General features: G+C 59.3%; 1 long non-coding RNA gene across 1 annotated transcript; it reads left to right on the top strand.

The window, feature by feature from the left end:
* The first annotated feature begins 692 nt into the window (after window positions 1-692).
* LOC108542508 (uncharacterized) lies at window positions 693-1,874 on the top strand. Its single transcript, XR_001889300.1, has 3 exons — window positions 693-773; window positions 997-1,104; window positions 1,485-1,874. It is a non-coding gene; the product is annotated as an uncharacterized LOC108542508 (long non-coding RNA).
* The last annotated feature ends 17,343 nt before the right edge of the window (window positions 1,875-19,217 follow it).

Below are 19,217 nucleotides of genomic sequence, written 5' to 3'. Positions count from 1 at the left end.
AGAGTTTCTTCAGCTTCACGGCTCCCCTTGGCTGCATCCTCCCACAGGACCCCACTCAGATTGCAGCACTGGTCCTCGGCCGCTGGCTGGCAGCTGACAAAACCACAGGCCAATCCCCGCTGGCAGGATGGGGACAGGCTGACAATTTCATGTCCTAACTGCAGGGCCTTGCATTTCCTCCTCTGGAGACTCAGGTGTGGAGTGAGTGGGGCTGTCAGTGCAACCTGGGCGAGACTCCTCTCGGCCTCCCTGGACCTGATCAAGGTCACCGACCCCCAGCTGTAGCCCCCAAGACTGGCTCCTGATGGCTTCTGTGCCCTGCTCAGCAAAAGCTCAGCTGGGATCCTCTTGGTGGCCCAGACAGAGGTGACCACATAGTGTATCGTCTTTCAAGGGTGGGAGGGAGCTCTGTTCGTAATTACTCCTGGGGCATTCCAGGGCGATTGCAGGAAACGGAATATGTCACCGACGGAGACGCAGATTCCCTAGCAGGATGCATGCTGGCCGGCACACGCCTCGGAGCGCGAAAGGGGCCTGTGATCCTGCGGTGCTTACGTGCTTCACGCGTGTGTGCGGAAGCACGGAGGAGCCCGTGGGGAGCATGGCGCACTGCCACTCTGCACATGTGGGCTGGCCGTGTGCGGGGACACGTGTGTCCCTGTGTGCACACACCCAGAGCCCATCCCGGCAGCCCGGAGACGGCTCCTTTCCCTTGTACAGCTGGAGACTCCGGAAGGAGGAGGCGGGTCGGGCTGGCCTCCTGCTTGGTGAGGGTAAGACGAACAGGCCAAGGTGGGAGGCCAAGGCCAGGCCTCGCTCAGGCTGGGGCGTGGCCCTAACACATGTTTCCTGCCCAGCGTAGTGGCAGCAACCTTGGACAGGAGGTTGGACCCCATCAGGAAGGTTTTGCTTCAAGAAGTGGGGCTTCCGAGGCTGGGTCAGCTCCCCCAGCGTTTGCATTCATCCTAACATGTGACTGCCTCTTCCTCCAAGCAGGCTTCCGTGACTTCTGCTGTCGCCCCGTGGCCTCCGTCTCCAGAGCAGGTGGAGCAAGGAGGCTGTCTGCTTGCCCCCTGGACCCAGCAGACATATTCCCAGAGACAGGTAGGATCTGCTTAGGGGCACACAGCCAGCTCTGGCAGAATGGGGCTAGACCCCAAGGAGTGCCCCTCCCAGGTCAGGGCACTTGTGACTATGGCTTCCCTGAAATCCTCTTGGGGCTTCTTGCTGGGGGACTACTCTGGGCCCCACTGAACTTTGCTTTAGGAGCAGAGGGCCTTTGGGCTGGGTGTGTCCTCCAAGGGCCAGGTCTGGTGACTCCTCCAGGCATGGGGCAGAGGCTGGGGGCTGAGAGGCAGCTGCTGCTGAGGCCTTTGGTAGAGGGAGGCCAGCATCGGGCAGATGAATGGGCCATTCAGGCAGGAGAATCTTCAGGGTCACCCTGGCCAGCCCCGAGCAGCCACCGAACCCTCCCCTTCCTGCAGCTGGAAATATCATTGTGATGTGGAATGCTGGAGATGGGACAGGAGCCACACAGACCCAGCTTTACCCTCTGGAACTCACAGCGTCCTGGCAGCCGGCAGAGAGAGAGAGAGAGGGCCAGCAAACAACTCCACGAGGGAGTCCCGCGATAACATGCGAGAAGTGGGTGGAGAATGCCTGGCAAGCCTGGGTGGCCAAGGAGGGCTGGACAAGCAGGTGCATGGGCTGAGACATGGAGGGTGCCTGGGGACATCCTCCTGGGGCAGGAAACGGCAGGTGCAAAGGCCCTGGGGCCGGAGGAGCTTCTGGTTCCCTCATTCCCTTGCTCAGGGAGCATCTGAGCAGCACCCCCCAGAAGCCAGGGCTGTGCTCGTGTGCTTGGGCCAAGCTTCAGAGAGAACTCGGGGGGCTCCCGGGTCTGAGGGGGATGGGGGCCAGGGCTGGGCGGTGCAGAGGATGAGGGGATGTCCTTCCTCACAGAGACAGAACACCAGAGGAGAGAAAAAGGCCCTTTGGCATCCCTGTCCAGTGCATGGGATTGTGGGGGCTTGGAGGCATCCTGTGGCTGGGCTGCAGGAGTTCCCAGCCAGACCTGGTCCCCTGGGGAACGGGGTCCGGGAGGCCTGGTTTGCTGTGAGCCCACCTCCACAACCCACCTGGCCAATGAGCGGAAGCCTGAGCTGGGGTTCAGGGACCCATCCGTGGAGTCGGCCCTGGGGGAGGGCTTCCCACGTGGCACCCCACTGGGGCCCTCTCCCAAGCCCTCACCCCTCCCTCCCAGGCTCTGGAAACCTCTTGCTGTCCCCCCAAGTTAGTGTCCAGGACTGCTGTCACAAATGGCCACAGACTTGGCTGGAAACAAAATAAATTTATTGTCTCAGTCTGGGAGGTCAGAAGTTGAAATCAAGGTGCCCGCAGGGCTGGTTTCCCCCAAAGCCAGGAAGGGTCTGCTCTGTCCGCTCCATCCCACCGCGGTGTCTGGCGGCTGCCTGCCAGACTTGGGCAACTTAGGGAGGCCTCCCCGCATCTCTGCCTCCATCTTCACGCAGCCTTTTCTCGGAGCCTGTGTGCCCTCTCATCTCAAGATCCTTAACTTAATTACTTCTGCAAAGAGCCCTTCTCTAGGTCGGGTGCGGTGGCTCATGCTTATAATCTCAGCACTTTGGGTGGCTGAGATGGGTGGATCACTTGAGGTCAGGAGTTCGAGACCAGCCTGGCCAACATGGTGAAACCCCGACTCTCCTAAAAATACAAAAATTACCTGGGCATGGTGCCGCATGCCTGTAGTCACAGCTACTTGGGAGGCTGAGGCAGGAGAATTGTTTGAACCCAGGAGGCGGAGGTTGCAGTGAGCTGAGATTACGCCCCTGCACTCCAGCCTGGGCGACAACAGTGAGATTCTGTCTCAAAAAAAAAAAAACAACAACACAGCCCTTCTCCAAACAATTTCCCCTTCATGGGTTCTGGGGGTTAGTACTTGGACATATCTTTTTTGGGGGCTTTTATTCAACCCACGAAACCCCAAAATACCAGGAATCTGGGAAATTGGGTCTTCTTTCACTGCTAAGCCAGTTCCCCTGAACTTCATCCATGTGGGCTTGGGAGCCATGGCATCCCCCCTTGGCATGTGTAAGTTAGGGGACAGAGAGGAGGGCTGGGAAGGATAAGTTGGGGAGCTGGGGCCTGGTGGTGCAGGCAGAGTGCAGACTCAAGGAGCAGCCAGCACTGTGCCTGCCCACCAGGAACACGGCCTGTGGTCCCCGCCCCTGTGTGAAAAGAATGGACAGAAAACGCCTCGCCCTTGTGCCTCCTGCTTAACTCTAGGGACCCAGAAACCTGCCTGGCACAAGAGAGGGGCGCACATAGACTAAGATGGGCCCTTAGTCCCAGGCCCGCCGTAGACCCCACGCCAGGCCCAAAGGGGCACACATAGGCACAGAGATGGGCCAGCAATCCCTCAGCCCCAGGCCTGCCATAGACCTCACGCCAGGCCCAGAGGGGCACACATAGGCAGAGATGGGCCAGCAACCCCTTAGCCCCAGGCCCGCCGTAGACCCCACGCCAGGCCCAGAGGGGCACACATAGGCACAGAGATGGGCCAGCAATCCCTCAGCCCCAGGCCTGCCATAGACCTCACGCCAGGCCCACTCACGGGCAGGACGTTTCTCCCCCAGCCCTCAGGTCTGGGCATGAGCTCCGGGCCAGCAGCCACCAGGCCCTAGGCCAGCGAGTCCCGGCTTCCAGCACTTGCTCCACCAGCCGGAAGGTGCTTTCCACTCCATAATCACCTGTGCCAAGCGCAGGCTCTGTTGATCTTCCGAAGCGCTGTTTACACCATGTGGAAACCAAGGCTCGGCGCTCCCCCAGCCCGGAGGTGGTAGGACCGCGATTTGAAGCTGGGTCTCCGAGTGTCCACCTGCTGACGCCTTCCTCGGCCCCGACAAGCGGCCTGGAAGCGGCAGAGCTGGGAACACTCCTGCATCACCCCTAAGCCCTGCCGGGGGTCTCAGTGTCCCCGTCTGTGAAATGGGATAAGGGCCCTGCACACCAGCCTTGCTCCCAGGGGCCAGAGAGGGGAGGGACAGTGTCCCTAGTGACAGATCCAGAAACTGAGGCCAGGAGGCACTGGCCTGGACACCCCTGCCCAGCAGATGCGGGTCGGGGCAGGCCCAGGCCCCAGCTGGCCCACCACCTGCTGACCCGCTTCCTCCTGGGGCCTCTGCGGGGAGGCAGTGGGAACTGACCTCCTCTCTGCCTCTCAGCCCCAAGGCAGCCGCCCCCTGGGAGGCCTGGCCCGGGGCTCAGGTGTCCCGCACAGCCGGTTTCTCCGCCTCTTCCCATCCTCGCCTCTGTGGAGCCAGAGGGGGGTCACTCCCCAGGGGCCACAGGCAGTTGTGGCCCTGCCGTTGAGTGGGCTGGCTCTGCTGCCTCTCCCATAGCCCCCAGGAGGCCGGGCTGCCCAGGTATGTCCACAGGGACCTCCCCAGAAGCCCCTTCCCACGACCCTGTGCCCACCCCCCATGATGTTCATACCTGAGGCTTTCTCTGCAGCTCCTGGTCCACGCTGGTGGGGGGCGTGGGCCCAGGTGAGGCTGGTGGGCTTCAGGCCAGGGGCTTCCAAGCAGCTCCTTAGCCATGCCGTCCTCCTTAGGGGTCAGGACCATGACCCCATTTCATAGGTCCGGAAAGGGAGATTCCTGGTGCTGGGGCCCACAGTCCGACAGCTCTGCGAGCTGACTCCCTGTCTGCCCTTTCCCAGACCTGTCCTGGGTTTGGCAGCAGAACCTCAGGGGGAAACCGAGGCTGAGAAGGGCTGGGTGCTTTGCTCAAGGCCGTTGGCCAGCCCAGTTCATCTGCCTCTTGGATCCACACTCCCACGGCTTCCATCTTGCCTCTGCTAGTTATTAGCTGGGTGGCCTTAGGTGAGTGGCACAACCTCCCTGTGCCTCAGTTTCTTCAGCTGTAAAATGGGAATAACTAGAAGGCCCGCTTTGAAGGGTGTGGTGCAGATGACACAAGGCATCGGCTGTGGTACACGGCGAGGGTGCAGTGGCAGGCCACTGTTATTCTTACCATTACCATTATAATTGTCCGGCTGTCCCAGCTGTGCTTGGAACTTCAAAGCACCGGGGCCTCGCCTGTCTTGTTCGCTACCAAGCCCTGGCCATGGGCACACGGTTTAGGTCAGGGACTGGTTTTAAAATAGAAGCAGAAGCTTGAACGCAGCTCTGCCTGCCTGGAGGCCAAGCCCTCTCCCCACTGATTCCCCAGTGAGACCCCCTCCACCAAGCCTGTGCCCTTCACAGGGTCTCTGAGCCCCACAGCTGTGCCCTAAGGGTTTTTTTTTTTTTTTTTTTTTTGAGACGGAGTCTGGCTCTGTCGCCCAGGCTGGAGTGCAGTGGCCGGATCTCAGCTCACTGCAAGCTCTGCCTCCCGGGTTCACGCCATTCTCCTGCCTCAGCCTCCCAAGTAGCTGGGACTACAGGCACCCGCCACCTCGCCCGGCTAATTTTTTGTATTTTTTAGTAGAGACGGGGTTTCACCGTGTTAGCCAGGATGGTCTCGATCTCCTGACCTCGCGATCCACCCGTCTCGGCCTCCCAAAGTGCTGGGATTACAGGTTTGAGCCACCGCGCCCGGCCGCTAAGGGGTTGTTTTTATCTGCCTTGCCACAGCCAGGAAACTGAGCCTCAGAGAAGGCACGCCTAAAGAAACACCATGTGAGGTTAGTGGGTGCCAAGGAGTGGGAGGATCGGCTGGGGGTGGATGGAGGAAGGCAGGACTGGGGGCTGGGTGCTGGGGGCTAGGGGCCTGGGGCCCCTGCAGGCAGGAGGCTGGGCCCATTTCCATGTGGGTGGGCCTGCTCCAACTCGCCACCTGGCACGGCTGCAGGTGCCCACACAACGGAAGACCCCGTGCACCCCCAGCGCAGCCTGTGCCAGCCACCACAGCCAGAGGGCAAGTCTACTGTCTCTGCCCACCTCCACCCCAGGACAGGACCTGGGGACAGGAGACCACAGGGGCTGAGGTCTCTCCTACTCCAAGAGTCAGCCCATGGCACAGACAGCTCACACAGCGGCCCACTGGGACGTTCATTCATTCCCTCATTCATTCATTCATGCATGCATACATTGATTCTGCAGATAGCCGTGGGTTCTTGCTGTGCGGCCTTGGGCAAGTCTCTTGTCCTCTCCGGGCTGTGCAGTCTCCCATTCGGCAGAGGAGTCAGACCCCCACGACGTGTCAGCTGAAGGTCTCTGGGAGGGAGGCTGGACAGGAAGCACAGGGTCGGGGCAGCCACAGGCTGAGACAGCACAACGGCTGCGGCTCTTCCACAGTCTCCCCCGAGAGTTCTGGAATCTCGCTCTCGCCCACGCATGGACTGCAGGGAGAAGCTCCCCCGCCTGTCCTCCCCCCACTCCCCTCTTCCTGCTGTCCCGGCCCCTGACCATCCCTCCCCAGTGGGGGGTGTATGGGGGACCTTGCTGTCAGACCTCCTGAGAAGCCCTAGAGGTGTTGGACACTTCCTCAGCCCCTGTGGCAGATGGGGAAACTGAGGCTGGCAGGAGCTTCCTCCTCCGACTCTGCCCAGTGGCCTCCGTGACCCTCTCCCCAGATGGCCTCTCTCACCTCACGCCCCCCGACCCCTAAATGGCCTGCACGCTCCCCCCATCTGCCGGGGTTCTGCCCAGCCAGCACACCCCCACCACACACCCCACACCCCAAATGACCTCCATGTTCCACCCACTTCCCGGGGTCCTAGCACCCTCACCACATCTTGCACCTCCTGTCCCCTCACCCCAGCATGGCTCAGCTGCCCCCAAAGATGGCCCCCACCTTCGGGGCTACCCCTGGCAGGGTGGGCCTCAGGGAGCTGAAAGCCCTGGCAGTGGCTCGTGGGAGGGGGCCTGGGCGTGGGTGTCTGGGCCACAGGAGTCCGAGAGCCATCCCGAGGGGAGAGGGGGTCAGTGAGAAGTGGGCTAGGGCTGTCTCCCCCTAGCTGCAGGACCCAAAGGGTCAGTGTCAGCCTCTGCCTCCCCCAGGAGGCCCCAGCCTTTCCTCCTAAGACTCAGTTTACTCAGCTGCCAAATGGGACCATTTCTTGTCCTTCCAACCCCACGAAATTTCCATGAGACAATGAAGGGCAATAAAGGCTGTGGGCACCCCTCAGTCTGCGCCCAGCTGTGGGGAGAAGGACAGGCTGGATCCCCCACACCCCACCTCCAGGGGACAGGCTGAGTCCCCCACACCCCACCTCCAGGGGACAAGCTGGGCCCCTCTGCACCCCACCTCCAGGGGACAAGCTGGGTCTCTGCACCCCACCTCCAGGTGACAGGCTGAGCCCCCGGAACCCCACCTCTAGGGAACAAGCTGGGCCCCTCTGCACCCCACCTCCAGGAGACAGGCTGGGTGCTTCTGCACCTCACTTCCAGGGGACAGGCTGGGCCCCTCTGCACTGCACCTCCAGAGGATGCTTGGGTATGTAGGGCCTAGGCCCTGGCTAACAATCACTCACCCACGGCCCAGCCAGGGAGCTGAGAGCTGAGAGCGAGCAATCACCCGTTGCACCCCAAGGCTGGAACCCACCAGCAGGGGCAAAGCCCATTGAGCTATGCTTCCCGGCCGTCCAAGCCCAAGCCCAGATCTGGAAGCAAACAGCCAAGGAGACACTTTCTCCCTGTCTGAACCACCCAGATGGTGAGCTCCCTATTGGAAGGCAGGTAAGCGGAAGGTAGCAGGGGAGGAGAGCCCGGGAGCAAGCATGAAGCTGGAATCCAGGCTATTTGATGGACCTTAGATCACACCTTGGCCTGGAATTCCAGGATCCGAGGATCCTGTCTTCTGGGAACAGATGCTGCTGGAGGGAGGGAAGGTGGTCTCCGAGGTGAGATTCTGGGGCCAGGGAGGAGCTGGCTCAGGTGAGACCCTGAAGGTGGAGTCGGGTCAGCCCGGACCCTGGTGGTCACCAACTCTTTGACTGCCCTTGACCTCAGGCCACACTACCTCTGCAGCGGAGAGCTGCTATTTTTCTTTGTCTTTCTTTTTTTCTTTTGAGACAGAGTTTCACTCTTGTTGCCCAGGCTGGAGTGCAATGGCACGATCTCAGCTCACTGCAACCTCCTTCTCCCAGGTTCAAGTGATTCTCTTGCCTCACCCTCTTGAGTAGCTGGGACTGCAGGTATGCACCACTACGCCGGTTAATGTTTTGTACTTTTAGTAGAGATGGAGTTTCACCATGTTGGCCAGGCTAGTCTCAAACTCCTGACCTCAGGTGATCCATCTGCCTTGGTTTCCCAATGTGCTGGGATTACAGGTGTGAGCCACTGCGCCTGGCCGAGAGCTGCTGTCTTTCATGCAGAGTGGTGGGGCCTGCCACGGGCCAGCCACGTCCTGGGCGCTGCCGGCCTGCCCCCTGGATTGGGGTGGACAGCACGTGATCCTCATGGAGTGCTAGAAGGGACAGTGCCACAGGAGTCGGAGGGCCGGGCCTACAGCCTCTCAGACTTTCGGGGAGGCAGGCCGGGGAAGAGCTCGCGGCTCCAGACCCAAGGACAAGGAGACTGGAGTGAAGGCCCTGAGGGATGAGCCTGGCTGGTTCCTGGAAGGGCTGGAGCGGGAAGGAGGGAGAATAAGGGGTGACAGTGACCACGGTGGAGGAGAGAGCCAGGGCAGGGCCAAGGACACTTCACTTCTCAGGGAGAGGGGCTGACCACCTGGCAAACGCCCTTCCCGCCACTGGAGTTCCCAGAGCTGGAGGGCCGGGGATGTGGGGACAGTGGCGGGGACAAAGCACTGGGGCCGAGGAACTGGGGGCCGTGGGGGCTGGATTTATGACTTCCCCTGACCCCGGGAGAGAAACCAGCCTTGTTGGGCATGGCCAAGTCACCAGCGACCAGCCCGGGGTGGGACAGCCGGGATGAAAGGCCCAGAGAAGGGATTAGCCGCAGCCCAAAGGGCCACACAGGGCACCATGGCAACCGTGAGGCTGGGCCCGGAGAATGGGGCCTGTGTTAACACCCCAATGGGGCTGGGGGCTTGTTAACCAGCTTACCAGGCGGGCCTGCCTGGCCATTGACATGGAAATCCAGGCCCTCCGTTCCTAGCCCTGAAAGGCCTATCCCGCTCTGAAAGAAGGGAACGAGGAGGGGGGCTTCCAGGGTGGGCGGGGTGGGCAGGGGGCCAGGTGCTGGGCTGGGGCAAGAACCAGCTTCCACCTTCCTCCCCCACCCCCTCAGCACCTCTGCAGCCTGGACCCACGGAATGGAATGTCCAGGACCCACGTGGACTCAGTGTCCTGGAGACCTTGAGTGGGAGGGCCTGAGTATTACCTGGCCTAACTCCCAGGCTTGAGGGGGCCTGAGTGTTACCTGGCTTGGCTCCCACTAAACAGGGGTCCAGGGTGGGGCCTGGCTGGGGGCATTCCTGGTTGTGGACGTGCCGTGGCCAGGGGCTGCGTTTCCTAAGTGGACGAGCTGGCTCGAGTCAGGCCTGTGGGCCACAGTTGTAGGGCAGAGGAGGGTCACCTGGACAGACAGAGCAGGGGTCCTAGCATGGGAAGAAGCTAGCACTCCTGAGGCTCGCCTGACCCCTGCCCTCATTCCCAGCTGACCCCAGCTCCAACTACAACTCAAAGCTCCAGTTCTTCCCAGGGCCTGGCTCCAGATAGGACCCATGTCCACATCAGGAGATTGTCCCAGAGCTAGCCTCAGCTGCGTGGGCACTGGACCCTCCTGCCTCACAGACCGTGGTCCTGGCTCCTTCCACAGGGCCCTGGCTTCCAGCTCTGCCTGCCCCGTTCACCATTCCCACAGCCTCCACCCACCAGGCCCTGCCCACCTGACCTGGCCACCCGGGAGCTCAGTCCTGGGACCCTCTGCCCCAGCAATAGACCCCTTCCCAAGACCCCCTGCCATCCCTCCTCTGCAGCTCGGCACCAAGTGGGAGCCTCAGCCTCCGCACCCAGCCCCATGCTGCTGCTTCAGACACCACCATGTCTCCAGCCCCAATTGTCCAGAAAATTCACTCGTGTGATTTGCCACAGTGGTCAGCCCATTCCCAGGCCTGGACCTGTGGCAGGACAGTGAGCGAGCGCAGTGGCAGGCCTGGCCTTTGAGACCAGACTCTGAAGTCTGTGTTTCGGATGGGGCAGGGGCGGGGAGACAGTGCCCCCCCCCAATGTGGGAGGCCCAGACTCCAGCCAAGTGGGGAAAGCCCCTTGCAAGCCAAGATGTGCCGGAATGCGGGGCTGGCCTGAGGGGGTGGCGAGGAGCTGAGCAGGTGTCTAAGCCCCTGTTGACATGGGATTACAGCCATCTGGCAGCTCCTCCCCACATAGCCCCCACTCTGGGCTCTGGCAGGAACCAGGGAGCTGAGACAGGGCGGATCTGGGCAGGGCCTCAGTCTCCCTGCCTGAACAGTGGGGTGTACTTGACGGGGTGCAGAGCTCCAGGGTGGGGGCTGCGGCAAAGGCAGGTTCTCCATGGGACCTCCGGGTGGGCTCTCCCCTGTCCCCTAAGGGACGCGATGAGGCCCGCACGTGAGAAAGATTTGGGAGGTTGGCCAGCTAGGAGGTGAGATCAAGTCCTTTGCTGGGGGCCAGGGCCTTTGTGAGGAAACTGAGGCTCAAGGGTGGAGGCTGAGCAGCTTCTTGCTCCTGCCTCTCCTACCCTGGGTACCCCATACCCTGACCTGGCCCTAACCTCCCCAGCCTCAGGATCCTGTTCTTCCTGGAGGTTGCATGCAGCTTGGAGCTCATGAGGGGCTGCTGTGATCACAGGGTGGGCTAGGTGGTCCTCCAAGCAGGGAGCTGCATCTACGCAGCACCCTCTAGCCTTTACTGGTGTGGTGTCACCAGGGCTTGCGGGCCACCCTTGTCACTTCTTGTAGCACCGGCCTGCAGCCCCTGGGATGAGCATCCCAGCAGCTCACAAACAGTCCTGGTGAGGAAGCAGCCAGGCCCGGGGGGCCACCCCCATGGTGTTGGGTTTCCTCCGGGCATGGCCCCAGCTGCATGCAGCTGGCAGAGGCCATGGGGCTGGGAATGTGAGAAGGTTGTGTCCCCCTCAACTCCCGGGGAGGGGCCATAGGCACCCATCAGAGCCGGGGCTGGCTGGCCTCCCCTTCCGTCCTCAGCCCCCCCAGCCTGCCATCTGCCTCTGTCTCTCGGGGAAGAGGAGGGGCCACCCACATTCCTGCGCACGCCACCCCTCCCTACATCTGGCCCTTCCCAAGCCCCTTGCCTTCTCCAGCAGGCCCTGGGGCCCCTTCCCCACCCCAAACCCGCTTTGAGGGGCACAAGGGCACCAGTCCCTCCCCTGGCAGGGTCTGGGGACCCTGTGCCCATCACCCCTTGTTCCTCCTGTGGGCGACCCCTCAGCCCTCTGACAAACTTTCCCAAGGCTTCCTGTGCGCCTGGTGGCCCCAGACCCCGCCTGCACACTGGGAGCAGGGCCTCCCCCACCTGGAAGGAATGCCCTGTCCACGGCTGCCCCCAGCTCCTGGACACCCACCAGCATCTGATTTAACTGGGTACCCCCCACTCCTCATGCAGGGATTGGGGGCCTGAGGGCTGGGAAGGTTGAGGAGGGAAGAGGGCAGTGCAGCAGGGCTGGTCAGATGGGCAGCTCTGTCCTGGTCCTGCACTCTGGGCAGCACAGAGAACTTCTGGGTAGAGGCCAGGCTGTCTGGCTCTTCTCCCTGCAGGTCCGGGGTGCAACCATCCTCATCCCATCAGGGGTACCTGGTGGGACCTGGGACACCATGGTCCAGAGACCAAGAGAGAGGGTCCCAGACGAAAGCACAGACACTTCAGGCTGAGGCCAAGCTGCAATGTTCATTCTCACTGATCCTCAAAGCGTCTCCTGGAGGAGGGGGTACTGAAAATCAGGCCGTAGCAGGATGCATAGGAGTCCATCAGGTAGAGAGGGGCATGCGGAATTCATTGTCATTTTCTAAACTCCTGTGTGGGCCTAAGAGTTGGGCTCAGACCTCCTTGGGCACTTCATCAATGTACTCAGCATTTATTGAGCACTTGGCTGGGCACAGTGGCCCACGCCTATAATCCCGGCACTTTGGGAGGCAGAGGCAGGTAGATTGCTTAAGCTCAGGAGTTCGAGACCAACTGGCCAACATGGCCAAACCCCATCTCTACTAAAAATACAAAAAATTAGCCGGGCCTGGTGGTGCGTGTCTGTAATCCCAGCTATTTGGGAGGCTGAGGTGAGAGAATCGCTTGAACCTGGGAGGCAGAGGTTGCAGTGAGCAGAGATCACGCCATTTCACTCCAGCCTGGGCGACACAGCGACTCTGTCTCAAAAAACAAAACCAAAAAACAAACAAGAACATGTATTGAGCATCTGCTGTGTGCTGGGCCCCATGCTGGGCACAGGGACAGAGGGTGGGCCACACAGCACTGACCCCACCTTTCCACAGAGGGACCTTCCGGCAGCAGGCCGTGTGGCCCAGGGGTGATGGGAAACAGAAGAGGCCTGGGCTTGCTGGAGGCAAGGTTTGTAAGTGGAAGCTTACCAGGCGTGGGGAGGTAGGATATGCAAAGGCCCTGTGGCCAGGATACTGATGGAGGATGGAACAAGAGGCCAGTGTGGAGTCAAGGCGGGGGCGGGGGCGCCTAGTCCGGGAGACCTGAGGCCACACCACACTCCTGTGAGTAGAGCGTAGCACGAGGCAGTTTGCAGGGGCTGCTACCCTCCTGTGCTCCTCTCCAGGCACCCAGCCATGAGAACCTAGAGCCGAGCTTGACTTAAGATGAACCGGCTTGAGGCTTTGGCTAAGGGGACAGAGGGGCACACGCAGAGGATTCCAGGGGCTGCGTTTGTGCAGGAGCAGAGGTGGGCACGCAGGGGCCCAGGACACACAGTCACATACAAAGAGACACCTCTAGAGATGCAGAGAGACAGGGACCCAGCGGACACGCGCACCAGTGGTCTGTTTACCTCCCAACCCTCCCTCCGGCTGCCTCTGCATCCTCCACGTCCCCCTCCCCCACACACACAACAGCCGCCAGGCAGGTCCCCTTTCTCCCAGGTCCCCTTTCTCTGGCTCTTCAGCAAAGCAGTTGCTTGAGACTAATTGAATTTTCCGCCTGGGAAGGGCTGGGGAGTTGAGGGCGGGTGAGGCTGGGAAGAAGCTTGTTAACAGGTCTGGCCCTCCCCACACCCCCCAGGCCCCTCCATGGCACCCCGCCCCACCCCCTCCCCACAGGGCCTCCTCTCTGCAGTGGGGGTGGGGCGGTCAGGGGCCCTGGTGGCCTGGAACAATGGACAGACAGACAGGAGCAGCCCACACCCGGCCAGTGCCTGAGGGGCTGTGCTCCAGAGGAGGCTAGAGTGACCCTCCGGGCCTCAATTTCCCCTCCTGACTCAAAGAGAACTGGGAGAATTGGGGCTGGGGTGGGAGCCCCGGTCATAAAACAGACTCCTCCGGGTGTAGGTGGTTGGGGGGCCACCCCTGGACTTGTGAGAGCCCCACCCACTGCCCAGATGGCAAGACTGAGGGCTGGTCAGGCACAGGGCTGGGCCTGGAGTCTCAGCAAGGCTGCTTGGTGGTGGGGGATGAGGGGCCACTGTGCCCAGTGCTCACCCCCACGTGCTGCTCCTGGCCCTGCCCGTATTTACAGTTCGAGTGGTGGTGTACACGTTTGCGGGGTGTGCATGACGGGAGGCTGATGGAGGAGCGGCCAGTGGGCAGGCGACCCCCTGGCCCCACCCCTGTCTCCAGCCACCAGCCTCTCTTCTTTTCCTTCCCTTTCTTTCTCTCCTTCCTTCCTTCCTTCCTTCCTTCCTTCCTTCCTTCCTTCCTTCCTTCCTTCCTTCCTTCTTTCTTTCTTTTTTTGAGATGGAGTTTCGCTCTTGTCACCCAGGCTGGAATGCAGTAGCAAGATCTCAGCTCCCTGCAACCTCCATCTCCCACGTTCAAGTGATTCTCCTGCCTCAGCCTCTCGAGTAGCTGCTGGGACTACAGCCATGTGCCACCATGCCCGGCTAATTTTTGTATTTTTAGTAGAGACAGGGTTTTACCATGTTGTCCAGGTTGGTCTTGAACTCCTGACCTCAACTGATCCGCCTGCCTTGGCCTCCCAAAGTGCTGGGATTACAGGCGTGAGCCACCTGGCCCAGCCCCTCTCTCCTTTTCTCGACCAGGGGCCCTGGTGTCCGGCCGTGCTGGAGTCAGGCTTCCTCAGGTCCAGGCTCCAGCAACCCGCACATGTGAAGGGCCCAGAACCCCACCGAGCACGGGGTGGGGAGGGAAGATGTGCCGCTGGGGTCATCTGGAAGGGAGGGCAGTGCTCTGCTCCTGCCACAGAGGCCACGGAGGGTCCTTCTTGGGCCCAGGGTCCTGCAGACGGGAGGACTCCAAGTCCGGTTCAGGTCCCACCCCTCTCACACATCCCTCGGCCTGACTCCTTCCCCCTCTGGATGTGAGCAGAGCCAGCCATAGAGTAGGGGTCTCCTGGAGCAGGACACAGGGGAGCCGTGGCCAGCTGGGACCTGGCTGGGCCCATGGGGTGCCCCCAGCTGCCCCTGTCCCACCTGCCCACGTCCTGGCTGACCCCCGGGGATGCCCGGGGTACGGCCCACTCCCTTCCTGCCCCCACCGCTTCCTTGGGTCCTGGCCCACGAGACAGGCACGCCTGTTCCTGAAGGGCGCGTGCCAGGAGTCCCTGCGCCTCTCTGGCCTGTACCGCTGGAGGTTATAGGAGGACCTCCAGGGGGCCGCTGATGGGGCCCAGGGTGGGGCAGGGTGGGCTCGGCACCTGTGACTGCCCCTGCCCCACTGAGACTGGGGGTGGGACTTGTATTCACCACCCATCAGCCTCGTCCCAGCCTGAGTGCCTGCTGCAGACTCCAGGCAATACTGGAGCACAGCTCCAACCATACCTGTGCCCCGACCACGCCTGTGTCCTGCCCACACCTGTGTCCTGCTCCAGGATCCCAGAATGGCCCCACCTCAGCACTCTATGTGGGTAGATGGGGGAAACAGGTCATGCAGGCCAGTGTGGGGTGGCTATGTGGACCGTAGTCACCCCTAGTGGCCCCAAGAAGGGGAGGAGGTTCTGGGCCCAAGGCAGGGTGGGGGTGGGGTCAGGGCTCGTCTGCAGGATGAGGCCTAGAGAGGGGCTGGATGTCCTGGAGGGAATTGAGGAAGGAGTGAGGGAGGGAGAGACAGAGAATGCTGAGACAGAACAGAAACAGAGAGAGTGGGGGACAGAGACAGGGAGGGACAGACACCGGGAGAGAGACAGACAGGGAGAGATGGAGACAGGAGGGACAGAGACAGGGAAGCACAGAGAAGAGGGAGTACAAGGGTGACCCGGGCCCCACCCTCTGATTCAGGGCCACAGGCCCTCCCCGCTCCGCCCCAGGCCTGCACCCCCCTGCTCTTCCAGCGGGGACTCTGAGGATGAGACTGTGATAAGCTCGGGCTGACTTGGCAGTCAGGACATGATGCTCCTCTTGGGGGCATATTTTCCCCATCCAGTCATCCTGGGTTTGGTCCAAAGCTCTCTCCTCAAGCCCTGGGATGACAAACGCTCCCCGACAAGATGCCCTGTGGCCTTCGAGGGGCCTGAAAGGGGCCTTTCCCACAGCCTCTCCTGGAACCCAGAGCTGGTGCGGTGCTGAGCTCAAGCGGGGCGACAGGGAGCTCAGGGGCATCCGCGAGTTCTGCGGGTCCATGCCCCTACTGTCCATCCAGGCAGTGAGTCCCTTCCATGGCTGCCTGTGGGCTGCACCTCTCTGCACTGGGGCTGTGCCTTTACCAACACCAGGTCTGAGTTCAAACATCTACCAGCTCCAGAGACAGGGAAGGGCCAGGATGGCCTTTGTCCTCCAAGAGCCCCTCTTAGGGCATGATGGGTGCAGCCTATGAAGCTGTTTACCCATTGGGAGGGAGGCAGTAACTGAGGCTTCCAGCAAGAAGTGTGGGGGAGAGAAAGATTGACCAGAGGTGCTGACTCCAACCTACAATATCTCCCCTCCACAGTCCCCATAACTCTCTGATCCTCCTCCCCTTAGTATCCTGTCCCACATGGACAGACAGACACACAGCTAGGCATGTGAGTGGATGGATAGATGGACAGAGGGGTAAATGGAAGGATGAATGGACAGAAGGACTGGTAGGTGGGTGGGTAGGTAAGTGGGTGGGTGGATGGATGGATGGATGGATGGATGGACAGAAGGACTGGTAGGTGGGTAGGTGGGTGGGTAGGTAAGTGGGTGGGTGGGTAGGTAAGTGGGTGGGTGGATGGATGGATGGATGGATGGATGGACAGAAGGACTGATGTGTGGGTGGGTGGGTGGATGGATGGATAAATGGATAGACGAATATAAAAATTAGCTGGGTGTGGTGGCTGGCACATGCCTGTAATCCCAGCTACTTGGGAGGCTGAGGCAGGAGAATCACCTGAACCCGGGAGGCAGAGGTTACAGTGAGCCGAGATCGCGCCACTGCACTCCAGCCTGGGTGACAAAGCGAGACTCCATCTCAATAAATAAATAAATAAATAAATAAATAAATAAATAAATAAATAAAAATGGATGGATGGACAGAAGGACTGATGTGTGGGTGGGTGAGTGAGTGGATGGCTGGCTGACTGACTGGCTGCCTGGCTGGACAGAAGGACTGATGTGTGGGTGGGTGGATGGATGAGTGGATGTATAGATGGATGGATGGATGGATGGATGGATGGATGGATGGACAGAAGGATTGATGTGTGGGTGGGTGGGTGGATGGGTGGATGGGTGGATGAATGGATAGATGGATGGATGGACAGAAGGACTGATGTGTGGGTGGGTGGGTGGATGGATGAATGGATAGATGGATGGATGGATGGATGGATGGATGGATGGATGGATGGACAGAAGGACTGACTGATGTGTGGGTGGGTGGGTGGAAGGATGGATGAATGGATAGATGGATAAGATGGATGGACAGAGGACTGATAGGTGGGTGAGTGGGTGGGTGGGTGGATGGATGAAGAGGAAAGTGCAAGTTGGGACAGCTGGATGGAGAGGTGGATGGTGGGTAGGTGGACAGACAAAAGGATACATAGGTGGATGGAAAGATGGATAGAAAGACAGATGGATAAATGCCTGGATGCCTGGCTGGACAGATGGATAAATAATGAATAGGTGACTGAATGGATGGTCAGTGGAATGAATGAATGAATTAAATAAAACGGTGAAATGAATGGATGGTAGGTGAAGGAATGAATGGTCGGTGAAATGAATGGATTGATGAGCAGATGGACAGACCTGTGGAAGGATGGAAAGATGGTGTGGCAGGCAGAGTAATGCCCTTCCCAAGATGCCCATGTCCTAGTCCTGTGAATATGCTACCTTACACATCTAAAAGAACACTGCAGGCTGGGTGCGGTGGCTCACGCCTGTAATCCCAGCACTTTGGAAGGCCAAGGCAGGTGGATCACCTGAGGTCAGGAGTTCGAGACCAGCCTGACCAACATGGTGAAACCCTCTCTCTACTATAAATACAAAATTAGCCAGGAGTGGTGGCACGTGCCTGTAATCACAGCTACTCAGGAGGCTGAGGCAGAAGAATCACTTGAATCCAGGAGGCAGAGGTTGCAGTGAGCTGAGATCATGACATTGCACTCCAGCCTGAGTGATAAGAGTGAAACGCTGGCTCAAAAAAACAAAACAAAACAAAACTCTGCAAATGTGATTAAGTTAAGAATTTTAGGATGGGGAGATTATCCTATGTTATCAGGGTGGACCCAATATAATCAGAAAGGTCTTTGTAAGTGAAAAAAGGGAGGCAGAGAGGCAGAGAAAGAGAGGTGAGGATGGAGGCAGAAGTTGAGGCGATACCATTGCTGGCTTTGAAGATGGAGGAAAAGGCCACGAGCCAAGGAATGCAAGAGGCCTTGAGAAAGTGGAAAAGGCAAGGAAATCTCCAGGAAGAACCAGCCTTGCTGACACCTTGATTCTAAGGTAAGACTCATTTCTAACCCACAGAACTGTAAGGTAATATATTTGTGCTGTTTTAAGTCACCAAGTTTGTGGTAATTTATTACAACAGCAATCAGAAACTAATGCAGATGGATAAAACATATGGATAAATTGATAGATGGATGGGTAGGTGGATGGATAGATGAATGATGGATGGGTGGGTGGACAGATGGATGGTCAGAAAGATGGATGGGTTGGTGGATACACAGATGAGTGGGTGAGTGGATGGATGGATGGATGAATGGATGGATGGTCAGAAGGATGGATGGGTGGGTGGATGGGTGGATGGGTGGATGGATGAATAGATGGATAGATGGATGGATGGATGTGTGCATGAATGGGTGGATGGGGGAGTGGGTGGATCAATGGACAGATGAGTGGATGGATGGGTGAGTGGATAGGTGGGTAGGTAGAAGAATGGATGAGTGGATGGGTAGATGGGTGGATGAGTGATAGATGGATGGGTGGATGGGGGTGGGTGGATGGATGGTAAGAAGGATGAATGCATGGGTGGATGGATGATCAGTAGGATGGATGGATGGATAGGTGGATGGATGGTCAGAAGCATAGATGGATGGATGATCAGAAGGTAGATGGGTGGGTGGATGAGGGGATGGATGTCAGAAGGGTGGATGGGTGGAAGGATGGATGGATGGATGAATGGGCAGATGGATGGGTGGATTTGTGGATAGGGTGGATGGATGGATGGATGGATAAATGAATAGACAGATGAATGGGTAGATGGGGATGGGTAGAAGAATGGATGGATGGATGGATGTGTGCATGGATGGGTTGGTGGATGGATGGGTAGATGGGTAGGTGGGTGGATAGATGGATGGATAACTGGGTGGATAGATGGGTGGACGGGTGGATGGGTGAATGGATGGATGGATGGATAGATGGGGAATGGGTTGGTGAATGGGTGGGTGGATGGGTAGGTGGGTGGATAGATGGGTGGATGAGTGGATGGATGGATGGATGGATGGATGGATGGATGGATGGACGGGGATGAGTGGGTGGATGGTCAGAAGGATGGATGGGAGGAAGATGGGTCCTAGTTCATTCCTTGAATGTATACTCAGATGAACCCTGGTGCCATATGCTGGATGGTGAGACCTCTGGCTAGATGACTAAGCAAAGGTGAGGATTTAGATACCCCAAACTTCCGAGTTAACTACAGTCCCTACACATGACCCAGAACATAAGCATCAGGGCTGACTGAGATGGACACAGGTACATTCAGAAAAC

This window comes from Rhinopithecus bieti, unplaced genomic scaffold, assembly GCF_001698545.2.
Source record: "Rhinopithecus bieti isolate Rb0 unplaced genomic scaffold, ASM169854v2 scaffold_1017, whole genome shotgun sequence".
Taxonomy (NCBI): Eukaryota; Metazoa; Chordata; class Mammalia; order Primates; family Cercopithecidae; genus Rhinopithecus; species Rhinopithecus bieti.
This window is presented reverse-complemented; position numbering and strand designations above follow the sequence as displayed.